Source organism: Liolophura sinensis, chromosome 7 (assembly GCF_032854445.1).
Source record: "Liolophura sinensis isolate JHLJ2023 chromosome 7, CUHK_Ljap_v2, whole genome shotgun sequence".
In the NCBI taxonomy this organism is placed as follows: domain Eukaryota; kingdom Metazoa; phylum Mollusca; class Polyplacophora; order Chitonida; family Chitonidae; genus Liolophura; species Liolophura sinensis.
In genome coordinates this window covers 51,871,028-51,877,027 of record NC_088301.1, presented here as the reverse complement: position 1 = coordinate 51,877,027, position 6,000 = coordinate 51,871,028, and the positions used below count along the sequence as shown (strand labels likewise).

General features: G+C 38.4%; 1 long non-coding RNA gene across 1 annotated transcript; it reads left to right on the top strand.

Moving 5' to 3' along the window:
• Nucleotides 1-3,504, top strand: LOC135471168 (uncharacterized). Its single transcript, XR_010444419.1, has 2 exons — nt 1-270; nt 1,418-3,504. It is a non-coding gene; the product is annotated as an uncharacterized LOC135471168 (long non-coding RNA).
• Nucleotides 3,505-6,000: the final 2,496 nt, after the last annotated feature.

Here is a 6,000-nt window from a genome sequence, read left to right as displayed (position 1 = left end):
TTAGCCTGACATACGCTACATGTAGCCTTATAGCCTGTGTAATAAGGAAATAGTTGCCTACGATATTTTGCTACCTATATATTTCTCTGAGAGGATATATCTTTTTCGTCCGTAATCTGATGGTCATCTTAATCATAGTTTTATTTTTATTCTGGTGTAATTTTACATTACTTTTTCATTACTTTCAGGGAGGCGTCTGATAAAACTAACAACATGAAGAACGTGGAAACAAGCAGCTCTAATGATCAGGGTGCAGCTGGCTATAACATTGTAAGGGACACTCATGTTCTTTTCTGTCATGTATATCTTATCAAGAGGACTGATGCATAAAATCTTATGCCATAACTCTCTATTCTATAGCCTACTCAACATGAGCAGCAGACTGTCACAGTTTAAAAACTAATGTAATACATATAATTAACCCATGGAAGTAATTGCTTTATCTCAATTTGTATGAATTACTTGGGGTTATACATGTATATTTGAAACAGATCAGTGTGCGTTTAATAACGTGACACATTTTTAAAACTTCACCCAAGTCTAGCCACGAATATTTTGTTCGAATGGGACCATACTATCAGAGGAAGACAAATTTTATGGTGGCTGCATATTTGAAATTGACTGCCGTACCGTCCATGCATGTACATTTGTGTATAATAGTTATATAATTTTGCTAGCGATGGCAAGAATGTTACAAAAATGTAATGTATGGTTAAAGTTCTTCCAAATTTGGTGTTGTCAACTCTCTTAATAGAGCACTTTTTAAAATAATTTGTGCTTAAGGAGCATACGTCGTACTCTGGCGCTAGACGAATGCCATTTCAGCGATCATCTTACCATTTTAGCGTTATTTTTGATGGTGGGAATTTTTAATGCATTAATAAAACTAAGCAGAATCTCTTGATACATTAACCGTAAATGCACATTTATAAAGTAAGGCTTGCATGATGTCGAGTGTTAGAGTCATAATGAAAAAATGGATGCGCCTGCTTAGCCACAAAATAATACACTTTTTTGTCACTTGTTTATCATAAACATTACTTATTGAACACGAATTTTTGCCGACAGCCACAACTGAAAGTGAACATTTATTTGGAATGCAAATTAAGGTGGCTTGGCATAAAATGTCAGGGAATACATCTATGGCAGACACGAAGAGACATCATATACATAGTAAATCGAATACAAAGCACAGCTTGAATGCATTTTTCTTTGAAAGAAAAAGTATGCGTCATGTGTTGAACACAACCTCTTTTAGCTGATGTGAATGTTGCATAGCTATTGTCTTCTGCCACTTATGAATTAGGAAGAGTTAGATCATGTTAATTCCTGATTAAATCCATAGTCTGTTATATGGTCTCTAATACTCGCATAAGAAAGGCACTTACAAAACACACACTGTATTTTCCCGGTTTAGGTAAATGAGGCCTTAACTAACAGAGAATACGCAGAAATCAGTGATGACAGTGGAGCCAAGGCACAGGTTGCAGACAACGAATACAGCAGGCTTGATATGTCCAACACAGATCAGAAAGCCTACGACATGTTACACAACGATTCCATTGAAGGCAAAGGTGATGGATGTAGCTCAACACTCAAACCGGCCCCGAGTATTTTGTCTTGGAAGGAGCAACCAACATCAATGAAAAGGGTTCTGTTGATGAGATATCGGCACCATATTTTGTTCTGGAAAGCGAAAGCATTGGAGGTGATGTTCCATCTGGCAATAAAGCTCCTGATTATTTTGTTCTGGAAGTTCAAAATCCAGACTCTAGTGAACAACCTACCATCAAATCACCCGAGTACTTTGTTTTAGAAAATGAAACGCGTGAAACTGTTGGAAATGAAGGTGATGTGGGCCCTGCACCAAACTATTTTGTTCTGCAGAAGGATATGCCTCAATAGAAACTGGAAACCAGTAATTAAGGGCTATAAAATAATTCCATAAGACTTATAAGGATAGATGTGAATGTTGGTGATTGGAAATGTACGAGATAGCAAGATGTATGATATGGAATGTTAAACTCAAGGGATGAGTTACTTTGCATTAGCGCGGGTACTGCAAAATGTGTTTATATGTCAAGTCATGCCTACAATAGCACATTTATATATTGTTCAATGTGAAACATGGATAAAATATCATCTGTTTCACACCTATTAATATCAACATTTCGTTCCGGAAAACGAAACCTGGGCGACGATATCAGAATAACAAAAAGTTATTTTGTTTAAACATAAACAGTTGTATAACATTTATTTTATGCTTATTGTAGGTATGTTATGCCCGCTTACGGCTATTAATTTGAGCATATTTATTTTGACAAATGTGTACCTTGATATAGAATGACCTCTGTTTCAGGCAATTTAACATTCACATTTTGTTCCACAAAACAAAACGTTCGTGTCAATGCTCCATTAAGGCAACCAATCTAGTGGTTATTTTGCCATAGCAGCTCGAAATACATACTTTGTAATATGGCATGGTGAGCAATCTAATACTACTACAGTACACCAGGGTGCTATTTGATAAGACTGTCCTACTATGCATTTTTTAAAATTCAGTTGCTAAACATTCGTTTTGATTTTTGTTTCTTGTGCAGAAACGGTTGTATGAAAAACTGTGGCAGCCATATTAATCCCGGTAGGCATCCATTTCCCATCTGGATAAGATTGCTGTGCACTAAGTACTTAACATTTCATATGTCGATATAATCCACGTGCTTAGCATTAATTAAGTATGAATTATCCTGTGGTCTGTAATAAGAATAAAGAAATCCTCTTACGAAACAGTAGCCTCATTTAATACCACTGTAAATAAACGTTCAATCGTGGCCATTCAAGGGGGATAATTCTGTAAGAGGCTGTATTTGTTCAAGGGGATTTCCCATTCTCTGCAAGGTTATTGATATGGATTTTTTAAAATGCATAGCACTTATTTTACGTTACATATGTGTTATATTTATTTATTTATTTGACTGGTGTCTTACGCCATATACCTGAAGAATATTTCAATAAACCGGCGGAGAGCATTGTAGTGAGAGGAAATTGCGTAGCTAGATCCCGGGAGATCACGACACTCCGCAGATTGTTGGTAAACCTGTCCAAGTACGACCATGTGTGATATATTTTATCATGTGGAAGCCAGTATAGAATGGCACCTGCTTCACGGCATTTTAACGTTGACACCGAAGATGTTGAAAACAAAAGTGATGTTGATCTAGCAGCAAACTAGTTTGTTCTTCGAAAGACACGAGGCAGCAGAAATTGGAAACCGATAAATGTGGTGAAAATTAACTACCACAAAAAGATACCATCATAATGCGATATTGCGATCGTTGTATAGGGTCGTCCAAATGAGATAATCACGCTGCGGGCGTGTTTGGGTGTGTATGATTCTTGAAGACGGCTATACATGTATTAAAGAGACGTCAGTATGTGTGATAATGAATATTGACTGCATACAATTGACAATGAATATTATTTTGCATTGATATGTGCTTGTGATATACTGCATCTTGTGATGTTTTTTAGTTTATCAATATTTATTTACACTGAAGACGTATTTTATCATTTGAAAGCAATCTGAATTGAATCACATCTGATCAAAATGAGAAACACAGAACTAAAAAAAATGTCACGAGGAGGGGTCCAACTGCATTTTATTGTCACTACAGATATACACATATTTATCTGTTGTATGGTGTAAAATATTTCACTAATATGTGACGGGGGGTCGGGTTTTGTGGAAGATGAAACCTGGACAAATGAAGGAAAATCAACGGCCCTGGTTATGTACCAGACTGAAAGCCTCAGCAAAATAATATACTACATAAATACATTTGCTCTATCGCGTTCTGGCCGGGCAATAGTATTACATGTACTCTTTGCGTATCTTTTTGAATGTTGACGGAATGCGCGATTTACAGTTACCGTACGCTTTTCAAGTTAATGGGTAAAAATATATCTACATATTTTTTCCCAAAATATGTAATCAATACGAAGTCTGCATAGATGCCCCTTGATGAGGGACATATTTTATGTAGCACACTGTTCAGGCATACTATGGTACGCACTGTTCTAACCATCATATGGTACACACTGTTCACACCATCCTATGATACACAATGATCACACCATTCTATGATACACACTATTCACATCATCTTATGGTACACACTGATCACACTTTCCTATGGTACACACTGATCACTCTATTCTATGATACACACTAATCACACCATCCTGCGGTACACCCTGTTCAGGCTATAATATGGCACGCACTGTTCAAACCATCCTGTTGTACGCACTGTTCATACGATCCCATGATACACATTGTTCACACCATTCTGAAGTACACACTGATCACACTATCCTGTGGTACATACTGTTCACACCATTCCATGGTACACACTGTTCAAGCCATCATATATACTGTATACACTGTTCAAATGACCCCATGGTAGTCACTGTTCACACCATTCTGAGGTACGCACTGTTCACACGTCGTATGTACACAATGTTCACACAGTCCTATGGTACACATTGTTCACACATCCTGTGGTACACATTGTTCACCACAATCCCATGATACACATTGTTCAACGTCATTCTGAGGTACACACTGTTCACACAATCCCATGATACACATTGTTTACACCATCTGAGGTACGTACTTTTCACACCATCCTATGCTACACACTGCATGTTCAGACCATCATATGGTGCACACTAATCACACCGTTCTGTGATATAAACTGTTCACAACATCCTGTGGTACAGTTCACACCATCCTATGGTACACACTGTTCCGCACAATCCTATGGTACACACCATTCTGTGGTATACACCGATGTCACAGTCCTGTGGTATAAACTGTTCACACCATTCTGTGGTACACACTGTTCACACCATCTTATGGTACACACTGATCACACTATCGAACGGTATACGCTGTTGCATCATCCTGTGGTATGCACCGTTCACACCATCCTATGGTACACACTGATCACACAATCCTGTGGTAAACACTGTTCACACAATCCTGTGGCATACGCTGTTCACACCATTCTGTGGTACACACTGTTCACACCATTCTGTGGTACACACTGTTCACACCATTCTGTGGTTCACGCTGTTCACGCCATCCTATGGTACACCCTGTTTAGACCATCCTATGGTACACACTGTTCACATCATCTATTGGTAGGCCTACACACTGTTCACACCCATCCTATAGTACACACTGTTCACAACATTCTATGGCATGTACTGTTCACACCATCCTATGGTACACACTAATAGCACTATACTATGATACACACTGTTCACACCATTTTGTAGTACACACTGTTCACACCACTCTGTGGTATACACTGTTCACTCCATCCTATGGTACACACTCTTCACACCACCCTATGGCATGCATTGTTCACACCATTCCTGAGGTACACAATGATCACACTATCCTGTGGTACACACTGTTCACACTATCGTATGGTACACACTGTTCAACTTATCCTATAGTACACAATGTTTACACCATCCTGTGGTATGCACTGTTCAAATTATCCCATGGTACACACTGTTCACACAATCCTATGGTATACACTGTTCACATCATCCTATGGTACACACTGATCACACCATTCTGTGGTAAGCACTGCATGTTCGCTCAATCCTATGGTATACATTACATGTTCACTCCATTCTGTGGTATACAGTGTTCACATCATCCTGTGGTACACACTGTTCACACCATATTATAGTACACTGTTTACACCACCCTATGGTACACAGTGTTCCCACCATCCTGTGGTAGGCCTAAGCACTGTTGACACCACCCTATGGTACACTGTCCACACATGTTCATGTGTGATCTATGATTCTATGATGTTGTATGATAACTTAAATGTGCCCTACTATTTAGGTGTATTATCTACGAGGAGATACTTTATCGGACTGTTTATTTATGGAATTTCTGTAGCAGATAACACCATACTC